The sequence below is a fragment of the Rhinolophus hipposideros genome (genome assembly GCF_964194185.1).
Source record: "Rhinolophus hipposideros genome assembly, chromosome: 10".
NCBI classification, from domain to species: domain Eukaryota; kingdom Metazoa; phylum Chordata; class Mammalia; order Chiroptera; family Rhinolophidae; genus Rhinolophus; species Rhinolophus hipposideros.
In genome coordinates this window covers 9,624,704-9,641,292 of record NC_138056.1, presented here as the reverse complement: position 1 = coordinate 9,641,292, position 16,589 = coordinate 9,624,704, and positions in this window count along the sequence as shown.

Sequence of the window (16,589 nt, the reverse complement as noted above, 5' to 3'; positions counted from 1 at the left end):
TTTCAATCATTTGGATGGGGAAAACAACATTTAATTTTTATAAGGATGCACTCCAGTGTGTCTTTTGTGAACGGCTGTTGAGGGTGCAGTGTGAGGAATTGGTTTTATAAGGTGTCAGATGTGAGGGGTTTTTTTTCTTCTTTAAATTAAACTTTATTGGGGCAACAATTGTTAGTAAAGTTACATAGATTTCAGGTGAACAATTTTGTAATACCTTATCTATATCTCACATTGTGTGTTCACCACCCAGAGTCAGTTCTCTTTCCATCACCATATATTAGACCCCGTGTACCCTCTTCTAGAGCCCCACTCCCCCATCCCCCTTTACCCTCTGGTAACCCCTAAACTATTGTCTGTGTCTATGAGTTTTTGTTCTTTCAGTTGTTTGTCTTGTTGTTTTGTTGTTTTCGGTGTGAGGGTTTTGATGGAATAAGTCATTTCAACCTATCCAAAGGGGTATATGTAACCATACAAAACTCTGAGCTGGGAGTCAAAGCAGTGGGAAGGGAGGAAAAGTAGATAGGGTAGGCTTAGGATAACAGTGTTAAGTTAGAGAAAGGGATATGACAAAATAATGATTGAAAAGAGAAGTGGCTTCAGCAAGTCTAGAAAACATCATTAGAGTACAAATCAGATATCATTAAAAATACATCCAAAAAAAATTAAAAAAAAATACATCCAACAAATGACAGTCACTTTCTCCTTTAGAATTTCTCCCCTTATGGTTATGATGACAGCTCTTGAGGTAAATTGCCTGAATTCAGATTCTGAGTCCCCTGCTATTGGCTGTGTGAACCTGGATAAATTACTTCACTCTGTCCTTCACTCGCCTCATCTGAAAAAAAAATGTGGCTAATAGTAGTACCAACCTGAAAGGGTGTTGTGAAAATTAAATGAGTAAATAAGCATAAAGAACCACTCCTGGCATACAGTGAGCTCTCAATAAACGTTAGCTCTGCTTATCAAAACCTACTGAGGAAAACAAGGTGCTTTCAGGGATTGGTGAAAGAAGAAACTGAAGAAATTTTGTTTAATAACTCAGCTAAAGTCTGCTTTTTTTTTTTCCTCAAAGGACAGGGTCAAAGAGACACAGAGGTTATTTTGCTCCACAGCAGCTTGGTGGCTATAACTATGGCCATTACATTTTTATACCGTCTTTTAAACTTGTACCACCACCTAGGTACCTACTATTAGCATCATTTTCTATTCTAGTCCTTTTCCCAAGTTTGTTTACAAATATTTACAAACATCGGGTACATATGATCCAGACATTTTCTTGGTGTTGCTTCCTCCCAGAAATATAAGTATAGTTGATCTCAAAGCCCATGAAGCCCTTATGTGATTTTGCAAATTTCTGGAACTGAAATTCTCCTGGTTTAATTTCTGTATGTACTCATACTGTCCCAATTTTCCTTAACAACCTCCAAGAAAACAGGTGTAAATAAACTTGGCCCCTTTACTGGTTTTCACAAAAAGTGTTTGGTCTTTTACTTGAGGGAGAGTGGGAGAAGATTATGACAGTAATTTTCATGTTCTAGTTATGATCTTGTTCCCCTAGTAATTCTTCCCCCAACCTCCAACATCCACTCTATCTTCTGCCCTCCCTTTTCCCTCTCCTCACACCACCTCAAGAAGAAAAAACTAAAGTCCTCTTCTTGTCTCATACAGAGAAATTCTATTTCCCTCTCTAGAAACACTTGACATCATTCCTCACACAGAGATTCATCTGCAGCAAGGATGCTTGTCCAGGAATTTTCCAGACCAGTGTGGTTCAGCTCCACAAGAGGAAATCAGTTATAATCATTTACCAAGTCATGAAAAAAATGCTTTGGAAAAATTATTCTAGTGGCAGCATAATATTCCATTATATTTAGGTATCATAATGCACCTAATGTATCTAATGTAGCTAAATTCCAATAAATGAACTCAGGAAGTATTTATTGAGTGTGAGGCATGTTTTTGGTATGTAGGATGTATCACTGAATAGACAGACAAATATTTAGTGACCCTGTGGAGCTTATATTGTAATAGGGGGGTAAAGACGATAAACATGACAGATAAGGAAATAACATAGTGTATTAGAAGATGATAGCTGCAATGGAAAAAAAGACAACCTTAAAGGGGCTGCCATTGGTAAGCTATAACACATAGCTTACCACATATAACACATAAGATGTTATATAACATATAAGATGTTACATAACATATAACACATATAACACATAAGATGATCCAAATCAGTCTTACTGAGCGAAGCTTGAGGGAGAAAGACAGCCATGCAGATATCAGAGGACACAGCATCCTCTGAGCAAAAGGATCAGCCATTGGAAAAGCCCTAAAGTGGGAACATGTCTGGCATTTCTGGTAAGGAGACCAATATGGCTATCGGAGTAGCTCAGGGAAGATAGCAGGAAATGAGGTCTGTGTGTTATGGGACACATAACGGCTTTTGTCCTAGGGAAAATAGAGTATTTTGAGGAGTGACATGAAGTGTGTGTTTTGAAAGGACCATTCTGACCTCCCTCTGGATTTCATAGTTGAAGTTTGATAAACTTCTTTTATATAGACTAAACCAATGAGGAGAGCTCCCAAAATAGGAAGGGAGCTGCCTGCTAGACAACCAAACATTAATATGTCCACTTAAGAACTTCCTTTGGTTAACCAATACCAAATCACATCCTTCTTCCTATTTAAAAAAAAAAAAATCTTCTTTAACATGTAACTCTCTCTCACACATACACTTCTGAAAGGGGCACAGCCTCCTTTCACAGCTTATGCGAGGCCATTCAAGAGTTTGGATACAGCCTTCAGGGAAGTTGGGAACTATGGAAAGGCTTGAAGTAGGAAAGTGACATTGCTGAAGTAGGAATGACACTGACAAATCATAGACTCGAAGCTTATCCATACCATGATATATTTATTAAATTATATTAAATCAAATTTGTCATTTTGTCTCCCCCATTAGATTGTCAGATTCTTGGGTAGAACCCTTAACTTAATCCCCAGTACAATATTTAGCATGTTGTAGGCACTGTGTAATTATTTGTTGAATGAATAAATAAATACTTCAACTGAGGTATTTTTTTTTTTGTCCTATTAGGTTTTAGGCAAAGTTGAAGTAGAATCCTGCTATCAACCACAGTGAGATTCCAGCAAATCAAATAAAAAATTTCAATTTGAATGTTCTAGCAAATACAACAGACTGAGCAAAACCTGTTTATGCCGTCCGTGACCAGTTTTTTTGTATGTCTATTACGGTTTATGACTGCCATTGTTATGACAGCATAAGTGCCTGCTTTGCTCGACTTGGTACAATTATATTAAGCATTGCGTGTTTTACTCACCATTCAGAAAAGGATGACTATGTTTGGTCACTTGTAAAATACCAAGTTTAATAACAACTGGGTGAAATTTTTAGAAATAACTGAAAAACCACGGTGAGTGACGTATGGTGTTGTGAGCAACGTATGGAAAAGGCAACCAAACTTGTGAACCACCTTTGGTATAGAAATATAAAAACAAACTGCATTTCCTCCAAAAGATTGCCATGGGAATATTAAAAAAATCACTTTTCTTCCAAAATTTAGAACCTCTGAGAGATCAAACTTATCAATATTTGAAAATAAAGTGATAGGATGCCTCAAAAATCCCAAAGACTCACCTGAAAAACTACTGAAATAAGGAAAACAATTTAGTAAAACAGGCTGGATAAAAGAAAAAGTTACAAAAATTAATAACTTTTCTTTACACTAGAAATGTCCACTTAGATATTAAAGTGGAAAAAAAATAATCCAATAAAAATAACAGCAACACTGTAAAATTATAATAAAGGGCATTAAAAAAGAACTGAATACTTTGAGAAACTGTGTTCTTGAACGCAAATTAGCAATATAAAATTGCAAGATTCTGCAAATTAATACATAAGTGTGATACAATTCCATTTAGAATGTCAACAAAGTTTTGGGAGTGAATACAATAAAATTATCCTAAAATACATATGATAGAAGAATAATTGTGTGAAAATTGCCAAGGAAGCCTAGAAGCCATATCATGAGTGACAAGAGCTAAACAATTTGCTGTACCAGATATTAAAATGTGTTATTAGGCTATTATAATAAAAAGATATAATACTTACTATAAGAAAAAATTGATCAGAAAAACAGAATAAAGTTAAGAAATAAATCTAAGTGTGGACAGAAACGTTATTTTGGGGAGTGACAACTTTACCAATCCATATGGAAAAGATGAGATTTAAGTAAATAAAATTAAACCAATGAGCTATCCATTTCAAATAAAATAATAGTGAGCACCTACTTGCCCAATGTATGCCAAGAAATCACACATTAAATAAACGGTCATAAAAATCACTAAAGCTGAGCTCCCGGATAGCTCAGTTGGTTGGAGCACGTCCTCTCAACCACAAGGTTGCCGGTTCGATTCCCACAAGGGATGGTGGGCTGCGCCCCCGCAACCAGCAACGGCAACTGGACCTGGAACTGAGCTGCGCCCTCCACGACTAAGACTGAGAGGACAACAACTTGAAGCTGAACGGCACCCTCCACCACTAAGATTGAAAGGACAACTTGACTTGAAAAAAAGTTTTGGAAGTACACACTGTTCCCCAATTAAAGTCCTGTTCGCCTTCCCCCCCCAAAAAAAAAAACAACACTAAAAAAATAGCATAGACTATGGAATTAGTATATTACTTATAAAAGCAAGAGACACAAACAAGAATTAAAGAGAAAAAGAGACACATTTCATTTCACAAATATGAGCCACACGGGATTATTCTCAGGCCTTGAAATCTAAAGAAATTTTCCTTGTTGAGTTTTGGACTTGCCTGGAACTATGACCCTTTTCTCCTTCTTATTTCTCCCTTTTAGAATGGGAATACCCATCTTATGCCTGTCCCGCCATTATATCTTAGAAGTAGATAACTTGTTTCCTGGTTTCAGAGGATTACAGATGGAAAGGAATTTTGTTCCAGAATGGACCATACTACAAGTCTCATCCATAATTGAATTAGATAATTTAGATGATGAGATTTGGAGCTTTTTAATTTGATGATATTCAGATCAGATTTTAGGCTTAGAGTTGATGTTGGAATGGGTCAAAACTTCGGGAGATATTGAGATCGGGTAAATATAGCATGGGGTTGGGCAGAGACAGACTGTTATGGGTTGAACTGTGTTTCCCTAAAAAATATGTTGAAGTCCTAACCCACAGTACCTCAGAATGTGACATTGTTTGAGAATGGGGTCTTTGCAAATGTAATTGTTAAGATGAGGTCATACTGGAGTAGGGCCATTAATCCAATGTAACTTGTGTTCTTACATGAAGAGGGAAATTTGAACACAGGCACAGAAGGAAGGTGGTCATGTAAAAACAGAGACAAAGGGCAGCCGGATGGCTCAGTTGGTTAGAGTGTGAGCTCTGAACAACAGGGTTGCTGGTTCGATTCCCACATGGGCCAGTGAGCTGTGCCCTCCACAACTAGATTGAAGACAATGAGCTGCCACTGAGCTTCCAGAGGGGTGTCTGGATGGCTCAGTTGGTTAGAGCGCGAGCTCTCAACAACAAGGTTGTCGGTTCAATTCCCACAGGGAATGGTGGGCTGCGCCCCCTGCAACTAAAGACTGAAAACAGCAACTGGACTTGGAGCTGAGCTGCGCCCTCCACAACTAGATTGAAGGACACCAACTTGGAGATGATACGCCCTGGAGAAACACACTGTTTCCCAATATTCCCCAATAAAATTTATTTTAAAAATAAATAAATAAATAAAAATAGAGGCAGAGATTGGAGTTATGCTGCTACAAGCCAAGGGACACTTGGAGCTATCAGCAGCTGGAAGAGACAAGGAAGAATTCTCCTCTACAGACTGTGGAAGGAGCCAATGCATTCCTGCCAATGCATTCCTCCACAGCTGTCATACAATAAATTTCAGTTGTGTTAAGCCACCCAATTGTAATACTTTATTACAGCAGCCCTAGAAAACTAGTACAGGAAGCCAATAAATAGCCATCCGCTCTTCTCCTCTCATGTTCAGAACCAACTGAGGTAAGCCGCAAGAATCAAGCAAAGGTACATAAAACTATCAGTTTTATCTTGATTATTATAGTTGGAGAATGAGTTTTAAATCTTTGACCAAATGAGCTTGATGGTACCTCCCTTCATGAATTAATCTCACCCACCTAGTTACAGATAGACCATAGGCCTCCCTATGCTAAGACTAAACAATTATCAGATGTTAAGGAAAAGAATTTGTGGTGATACAGCCAAACCATTCTGGGAGAAAAAAAAGAATCCAGAAGGTTCTGGGGTCCTGCTCTCAAAATCACCAATTAGATGAATCTCTGCTTCTTACATGGAGCATTGGAAAATACCAGAAACCATTCTAAGAGAGCCATTTCTAAGAGAGCAGTAACTCCTACTTTGGGCCGTGGTAGAAATGTGGAAAGAAGAAGACAGTGGTTCCATCTAATACATGTAATAATGCTCATGATACATAAGTTAAAAGAAAACAAAACATGCAAATTATATGTGCACTGAATGGAAAAGCATAAAACACAGATCATTCAGTCAGTCTTACTAACAAAGAGAATATAAAGAGCAACAACAGATGGGCACTCAGTACCAGACCTTGAAGAATTCCAACAGTCCATGGTATAACAGGTAATCTCTTTATTTTTCAGTCTTGTCATGTATAAAAACAGAAATAAAAGTATCCAACTTGTAGAGCTGTTGCTAGAATTAAAATGCTTAACATAGTACATGGTACATATATAAGAACTCAATAAATTTAAAACACATTTTGTTAGTATGGAAAATACTCAAAAATAACCATAATTGGACCGGCCCCGTGGCTCAAGTGGTTGGAGCTCCATGCTCCTAACTCCGAAGGCTGCCGGTTCGATTCCCACATGAGCCAGTGGGCTCTCAACCACAAGGTTGCCAGTTCGATTCCTTGAGTCCTGCAAGGGATAGTGGGCAGCGCCCCCTGCAGCTAAGATTGAACACAGCACCTTGAGCTGAGCTCCCGAATGGCTCAGTTGGTTGGAACGCGAGCTCTCAACCACAGGTTTGCCAGTTGGACTCCCTCAAGGGATGTTGGGCTGCACCCCCTGCAACTAACAATGGCAACTGGACCTGGAGCTGAGCTGCGCCCTCCACAACTAAGACTGAAAGGACAACAACTTGAAGCTGAACGGCACCCTCCACAACTAAGATTGAAAGGACAACAATTTGACTTGGAAAAAACAGTCCTGGAAGTACACACTGTTCCCCAATAAAGTCCTGTTCCCCTTGCCCAATAAAATCTTTTTTAAAAAAAGAGAGAGAAAGAAAGAGAGATGAGACTGGAAGCCACAAGTCGCCTGAGAATTGCTGTAGTTTGGAGAGCAATGCATATCAAAGCACTTCAGCAAAATGCTACCAGTCGAGGGTCAGTAGGAAGATGAGGCCAAGATGAGGCCAAATTACAAAGAGGCTACTGATGCCTAAGAGACCTGCTCAGGGCTCCTTATTGTGTCTGATAGAGGCCTCCATGTCCCCCTCTGATCTACAGGAAGAGGACCATATCCTGACCTGGGGTTACACACATAGAGAGTAACATCCACAGCAAGCAAGCAAGACACTGCATGAACAGTCATGTTTCACACCACAAATAGAGGAGAGAGCTGAGAGGGGGCCCATCCCCAGCACTCGCAATAAGCATCCCACTAAGCCATTGGAGCCAAAAGACGGGCCCACCCTAAGTTAGGGCAGCAGATAAACTTTGAACTCACATATGAAATTGAAGGTTAAAATTGTCAGTCCTGAGCCTTAAGAGCCTAAATGAGAATGTTTTCATAACAAAAACTGAAACAACTGGAATGGAAGAACCATCCACTCACCTGCGCTCACTATAAGAACTGAAATATCACCAGCTCCATTGCATGACCCTGAGTGCCCTTTCCCAGCCTGATTGCCCTGCCTTTCCACAGCGGGTAAGCACTACCCTGAGTGGTTTTGATTCTCTGCTCTATTGTGTGTTCTCTTCTCACATAAACGGGTACTCCTAAGAAATTAGAATGCATGGGCAAACTTAACTAATACTTTGTGATACCTAACACAGCGGTTTCTAACACATGAATTCCTGCCAGTGGGTGACCACCAGAGCAGTACCCAGCAGTCACACAGGCCTGCTCAGCATTTCCTGTGGGAAGATTCCCAGTGTTCTGTTTGCTACAGAGCTCATGTTCCTAAGAGTTAGGGCAGAGCCTCTCGACTCTTTAGCTCCCATTCTGCTTATATTCTGACTAGATCAAAGTCCATTTGCATGCTTCCGTCTCCTCACGGATCCCTGATGATATGCACAGTTGAAAGCCTTGATGAATCAGTGGAGTTTTACAAACTTCCTTTAGCCTTTTCCTATACAATGTGCACCTTGATTACTATTAACAGAAAAGGATAGGCCAAACCTAGGATGATAATCTTTATAGAAGAATTTTGCTGCCTGTCGTGGTGTTAGTTATTGCACATGGGTGTGCTTCCAATTCATCCTGAAAAGGCATACCTCAGCAGTTCTTCAACAAAGAAGGTACCATGCCATAGTGAAATTTCTGGAGTTTTATGAACGTCTTATTGGGCACAGTGAGTAGAAGAGATGATGAATCACTGAGAGCATTTGGAGAATAGAGCCAGGGATGCTAGACTTTCTGAATGTTCAATACAGTCCTAAACAAGGATGAATTGTTTCTCGTGACTTTGGAATGTTCCACCAGACATCCATGAAGAAGATAAACCTATTTATAATTATCAGAGCCCAGAACTTAATGAATAATTTTCATGGCTTTATTCTACACCAAAGTTTCCAGGAACATGGTTGCCAACGTGCTTTGCTTTACTTGGGAATTCACCAAGAGTGATTCACCATGTAAAACAATAGGAGAAAAGGCAATGCCACGTGTGGCATTTAAGTTACCAATACAGCACAATCATATATATCAGTCTACGTTTGTAACTATCTCATGTGAACATGTAACAGAAAAGATCTAAGACACCGTCTACATAAAATCAATTATTATTAGATTGGAAAAACACATGAAATACAGGGGGCTCATTTAATTTAATTTTAGAAAACAATCACAAAGATTGTTTTAAAAATACTTCATATTATTGCCATTTGTGATGGTTAATTTTATGTGTCAACTTGAGTGGGCCACAGGATGGCCAGATAGCTAAACATAATTGCTCAGGATGTTGTGTGTTGTCAGGATGTTTCCAGAAGAAATTAGCATTTAAATTGGTGAACTGAGTAAAGCAGATGGCCTTCCCCAGTATGGGTGGTTATCATCCAATTCATTGAGGGCCTGAACAGAACAAAAAGGCAGAGGAAGGTTGAATTTGCTCTGTGCCAGATTGAGCTGGAACATTGTACTTCTGCCCTCGGCACTCCTGGTTCTCAGGCCTTCAGACTCGGCCTGATATCTATACCATCAGTTTTCTGGCGGTCAGGCCTTCAAACTATTCTACCAGCTTTCCTGTTTCCTGGGTCTCCAGCATGTAAACAGCAAATCGTAGGACTTCTTAACTTCCACAGTGAGGTGAGCCAACACCTTGTAGAAATACGTGTGTGTTTCTCCAGAGAGCCCTGACTAATACATCATCCTATATGCATATTTTAATATTTTATAATGATAGTATAATTTAAAATCTCTATTGTGAATATTACGTATTGAAGTTATATGTTTGGGTTTTCCCTGTTGTTTTTCAGTCTTACTCTGATGCTATTTCCAGGGGTCCACATTCATCTTTTGCAAAACCTTTTTTATTACCATTTCTTCTTCCATCCTTGATACCCCATTGTCTTTTGAAGGTGATGGCAGCCAAAATTAATGTTAAGATCCTCAGATGAATATATGAATGAATGAATATGAATGAATATATGAATGAATATATGTCCCAGCCCCAGGTGGGATCTCTCATAGTTCATACATTTTCTGGGATATTTTTTCCTTCATCATCCCATGTCATAACACAAGGCATTACACTGTATTTCCCTTGGTTAATTATGAAAATATTCATTTTCTCTACTTCAACATTCTGTGATTGGCTTTGATCTACTCTTCCTATGTAGATTGACATTTTATCCTTCTTTTCCCATCTTAGACTAATAAGTCTGTTCTTTTATGACTTTTTTCTACTCATACCTCTGCTCTTTTGTGGGTTTTTTTTTTTTTTTTGCACAGATGGCTTCTGATTTTCTTCTCTTAAATCCAAACTTATTATTATAAAAATGTACGGACATCTAACTATTATGTCTTCTAATATATTTAGGCATGAAATTTTACACAGTGAAATAGACATTTTATTATAAACTTTTTTTTTTTTTTGCCCTTTATATTACAGTGAAGGCATTACTCTGGGCTGGAAGATAATTGGACAGTCCTGGTTCTGCCACTACCTAGCTGGAGGTGGTAAGCCAATCACTGCCCTTCTCTATGTGTCAGTTACTTCATGTGTAAAGTGAGAGGCCTAGACCAAACGGTTGCTAGGTTTCTTTCCCAAATATGCCACTCAAAATTTTAATATACAATAACATAATAGATAATGAATCTTACTGTCTAATTTCATGCTATTCTTTTGATCTTTTTAGGAATGAATTACTTTTTTTTTAAAGTTTTATGTACAGTGTTTGACCTTCTGTGGCCTTATCTAAGTACTGGTGGGCAGTCCTTGACTTTCAAAGAGGAGTTGCTCCTCACATTAGCTATACCATAATTTCCCCCTTCATAATGTAAACACTGTTTCTTAGCGATGAGTGAATCGTTCCAGAAACGATGTTAGCTTATGGAGAATTCAAGAAGGGATTAAGAAGCAGAAAGTGCCCATTATGAAAACAGTCATGGGGATATAAATTACAGCACAGGGAATAGAGTCAATAATATTGTAACAACTATGTCAGGTGCCAGGTGGATACTAATTATGTAATCACCATACTAATTATGGTGATTACTTCAGACAGTATATAAATGTCTAATCACTATGTCGTATATCTGAAACTAATATAATATTGTATGCCAATTATAAAGGCAAAATAAAAAAATGTTTTAAAGAATTCAATAAATATAGACTGAGCTGTTAAAAGCCACAGAAGCATCTGGATTCCCCTGAGACCACTGAGCATTTAACAGTATAAGTTTTTTGAGCATATATACAGGGAAAGAATTAACCCACAGAAAGGAAAGCATTCTGAATTAAGAACATGTTTGGGAATTAACAGGTCAAGAGAAAGTCCACTGTTGTTTTCAAGAAAGTGAAAAATTGAATTCCCTATATAACCCAATATGTGAGACTTAACTTCATGTAATAAAACTGCATTCAATAACTACAACAACAAAAAGAATATGCTGCAGTCACCTATATGTTTGGTTTTTTTTTAAATCTCATCTTTATGACTACTAATTGTGAGTTAGTTGTCAATTTTCAAGCTTTTATTCTTTATGTTATAACTAGGCAGAGAAGCTGAGACCATCATACCCAATGTTAAATTGTCTTTTTTCTCATTAAAAAATTCTTAGGGATAGAAAAAGCCTTATGCTTTTAAAAACTAAACCCTGTTTAAACTTTTATTCCATACAATATTTACACATTATGTCATTTTACAATTTCCAAGTGTAATCTTTACTTGTAAACCACAGTTTTGTTATTTAGATTTTCACTTGGGAAGTATCTTTTCCAGGTAGAAAATCATTACAAAATTTAGTCTGACAACCAATTTTTTAAACTATTTAACATATTTGTACAAATCACAGAGTGTAATTCACTATCTGCCTTTCTTTGTAAACAGTGACTACAGAGCATATAATTTTATCCCAGAATGGAGAAATTTTCTTATATAATTTCTTATTATTTTTCTTCTTAGGGGTTTTTGAAAGCCTTTGCCTTATATTTGCATATAAGGGCTAGTTTCTTGAAACCAATCAAACTGGAGCTCCACTGCTCTGAGAGACTTGACAACTTTTATTCTTTCATGCCCTCCAAGGATGGACTATCAATCCAATTCAAAGGAAACCTTCTAAAGGACATGTTTCCATCTCCATCCTTCATCAACCCATCTTAATCTTAGAACTAGAAATTAGAAATTAGAAACTCTTGCATTTATTTTGGGAACAGGAGAATCTAGGCAGTCAAATTGAACAGTTCTAGAACTTAAACAGATTTACCTCTGTACACCTTGGTTCTCTTTGATGTTGTTTTCTTGGCAAATATGCAGGTCTTGCACATCTAATACTTTGAATCAAAAGACTGTAGTCTCTACTGGCATCCTAACCTCCTCGTAGATTCCTCACTCCCATCTCTCAATTCACAAGAACTTTCACCAAAGGAAAAAGAACTTGCTCTAACAGTGAAAAAAAAAAAAAAGTTTAATTAGTGGGCAAATTGGAGACTATATACACTTATTTTTATCCAAAGAGAAAGTAGAAAAATGTATCCACTCAATAGAAAAAAAAATCATATTCACACTGTTGCCTGGAGCTTTCTATGAGCCAAGCCTTCTCCGGGGAAGACAAGTAGTCATGTACTTACTGGAAGTCCTGTGTTACTAGGCTTCCAAGTTCTTCCTTTAAATAAAAAATTATAGAGTCATAGGTATCATGTTTGCCTCAATTTATGGCAAGGGAGGGGAGACCAAAGGGGTAAACAAGTCTCCACTTGCCCATCCAGATTCATTTTCTGCCCTTAGAGCAGTCAGGTAACAGGTAAGACTGAGATGGAGCTTTCAAATGGGATAACTTGAGGGACATCTAATACAAAGCCTTTCTACAAAGGCAGAGTGTAGAGAAATCACAACTGATAGAATAATATCCCAAAGTTGTTCAGAGGAGATGCAAATCATAATCCTCTAAGCATGAATACGCAAGTGAAAGGAATGATTCCCCAGACCTCACGGAGGAGACAGTCACATGGAGAGGACCACTAACATGAGTGGTGACCTTTGGTCAAGGGACCCACCAGCCCTTGGCAACAGCACAAGGAGGAAACTGGGATACTAAATAATTTGCTCTTTCTCTCCTCCAGTCTCCTAATAGGGTGTCCAATTGTTTGAAAACAATTGGAAGCCAGAGGATAAGGGTGCCTGTTAATGAAATCCATATAAATATTAGTCCCCAGGGACATAATAGACTGGAGAAGGATGGAGAGGAGATCAGGAGAAACAGGTGAAAGATAGCCAGCATAGCCCTGCCCTGCCCTGCTCCGTGCTCTACAGCCTATGAGCACAACATCACGTACACTCCTTGGTTCTGATCCTTCTGTTGATGGTCAGCCAATAAAATTGGAAGCCAGGAGGAGAGAGAAGTCAGAGTTCACCCTCCCTTTTCTGGTCACAGTTTTGGCAGTCGCTGAGTTCCCCAGCTAAGGCCTCAACTCCTATTAGGCAGCTCACGTCCTTGGTTACAGCTCTTCCTGCTACAGTAACATGGTTCATGCCCCTGGTCCCTTAAGTCTTAGGGGAATAGCTTTCATCTATTATTGGTTTCCAAGTGTGTCAACATCTTTTTCCGTCCCCATGACCCTGCCCACATTTCTATAAATAGTTCCTTCATTAAGCCACCTTCAATTAAACAGTTTAAGACTGCCTTCTGTTTACTTCTGGGACTCCAAGTGGTGCAAGAATGAACAAAAATATGCATAAGCTATCAGCATACTCAGGGTGGGTGTGATCAGTGTCAACTGACTAAATCTATAGGTCAATAGGGGAAGATGATCCATTCACCACCTTTCTGTAACAAGATAATTTACAGTAGCAACAAGTTCTCCACTCCTGGAAGCATTCAGCACTGGCAAGGATGCCACAGAAGGGACTTGAGCATCATTTGGAGGTTGGGGAGGGTTAAACTAGATATACAGCCTCCATAATCTATTTTGGTCTTTAGAGTCTTCTATTCTCTTATTCTTGGTAGTTATTTCAAAAACCAAGGAGTACGTGTCTTATTTTGGGTTTCTCAAAATAAAAGACCCAAAAGATTTGGCTATTGTGAGAGAATAGAAAAGTGATATAAGAAGGAAAGAGAGCTGATAAAGTATGCATTGATGCATGGATTCCTGTTATGAGGAAGTGGGGCTCAATCTTTTCAAGGACTTTCTAAGGGTTTGGATTCATTTCAGGATTATCCTTTTGGGGGGTAAAGAAGCTAGAGTAATTATCCAGTAATGCCTACTTTTCACTTCCCAGCATTTTTGGCCTCACCATAACCAAGCATCCGCAGGAAAAGAGAGGTAGGAATTATCTGTAGGTATGGAAACTGATGATGACTTCCAGAGTGGGCCAAGGGGGTATGGATGAGGCATGAACAGCATTTGCTATGGTAGGTTTAGACAACAATCCTCTTTTCTGTATGTCTTCAGTTTTGTTCTATGAAGTTGGTACCATTTCTGAGAACTCATTTAAAAGGTGGACAATTCTGTCCTCTAAAATATCTAGTTAAGGCTGGTCCCCAAAGAACTCAAGTTTAGTAATCTCTATGTCCCCATTTAGATGTCTCTTATTACTTTATTCAAGGCAGATTGGTTCATGTGACTCATCTTTTCAAAAAGTTATCAAGCTATTTTATGGAGGCATACAAATTAATACTAAAGTTTATATGGAAAAAGAAACATGCATGAATAGCCAGAAAAATAGTGAAAAGGAAAAAATTATGAGGGGAGACTAGCCTTATCTGACATTAAAACATACTACAAAGCCTCTATAATTAAAACATTATTGGAGATCCAAGATGGTGGAGTAAATAAATACTGTGCCTTCTTCCTTCCATGAACACATTAAAATTACAACTATAGAACAATAAACCTAGAGAACCATCTGAAATCTAGCTGAACAAAAGTTTTATAACTAAAGATATAAAGAAGAAGCCACGTCAAGACTGGGATGGAGACAGGAAATGGGCTGGCCCAAAACCTCCGTGTGGTGGTTGAAACTCCCCCAATGCCAGAGGCACTTTCTCGGGGAGCAGCCAGCCCCACCCACGTTGCACTTTTTCTTGGAAAACTATCAGTCTATGGGCCCCAGGCTGGCGGTAACTGGCCTCGGTGTGCACTGAGACTTGCTGAGTAGCTCCAGGGTCAGCACTGGCCCCAAATCATAATCTACATTAACCTGCTGACCACAACTCTTCCCACTCTAGTGACTCCCTGAGACCCTGCCTCACCCAACTTACATACTGCACAAGGTTTTATCAGGGGCTGAAACTTAAGGGAGCTGGCTACTAGACTAATCAGTGGGATCATTTGTTAAATTATATAAATGTCTAACCACTATGCTATACACTTGAAATTAATATAAAATAATATTGAATGTCATCTGTAATTAAAAATTTTTAAAGTGGGGGGGAAGATGAAGGGGAAAAGAGGTCCAAATTTCCAAGTACAAAACAAGTAAGTCATGGGGATGTAATGTCCAGCATAGGGAATATAGTCAACAATATTGTGATAGCATGGTACAGTGTCAGATGGTTGCTGGGTGTATCATGGTGATCACTTCTTTAGAAATACAAATATTAAATAACTATGGTGTACTCCTGAAACTAATATAATATTGTATATTAGCTATATTGTTAATAAAAATCTTTTTAAAAAACATTATTAAACTAATACATGAATAGATAATAGACCAGTGGAATAGAAGAGAAAGACCAGACGTAGAACCAAATAAATAATAGAAATTTAACATGTAACAAAGATGGCATTTCAAATCACTGAAGTAAAGGTAGACTATTTAATAAATGGTGCTGGGACAACTAGGTAGCCTTGGGAAAAATATAAAATTACATCCAGTAGCAAAAGATTGATAAATTTTACTACATAATTTTTTTATTTGCACCATTAAAATAACACCAAAAACAAAATCAAAAGACATTGTCAAAGTTGGAGAAAATATATCACAGATGAAGAGTTAATATCCCTAATATATAAAGAACTCTTAAAAATTGAGGGACAAAAATCCAGAAATTGAACCAAAAAAGTAGTTATAGACATAAAGTTTGGCTCTGTCTCCCTTTTCATCCTTATTTATTTCAAAGTCCTTCACTCACAAAATGCTTCAACCACTATTCACCACACCCAAAATATATCCTATGCCTTCTCTTCTCCCTGCCTTTGCCCGCCTCCATACCCTCTACCTGTAAATATATTCTTTCTATCAACGCTTTCACCAAGTTCTGGCCATCTCATCAGCTTCATTTGTTCATACAGCAGGCATTTGTTCAGTGTCTATTATATGCCAATAGGAGTACAAAGGTGAATGTGTCATGAACTATTCCATCAAGATACTGCCTAGAGCAGCAGTTCTTGAACATTTTGTCTGTTCAGTTCACTTGATATACATCATAGGTACATTGGGTGCCCACCCATGGGTGTTTCCTGATTTTCTACCAGCGCTGACTCAGATAAAAATGGACTTAAGTTGATGGCAATTCTCATTTCACATCCTGTGACTCCCCTTTTCTCGTGCAGTATATTGATGTCAAAATTCCACGTTCTGTTTGAAGTCTTCCTTAATCTCTTCAAATCCAACAAATCAGTTTCTTCTCTGTTCTCCTGCAGGG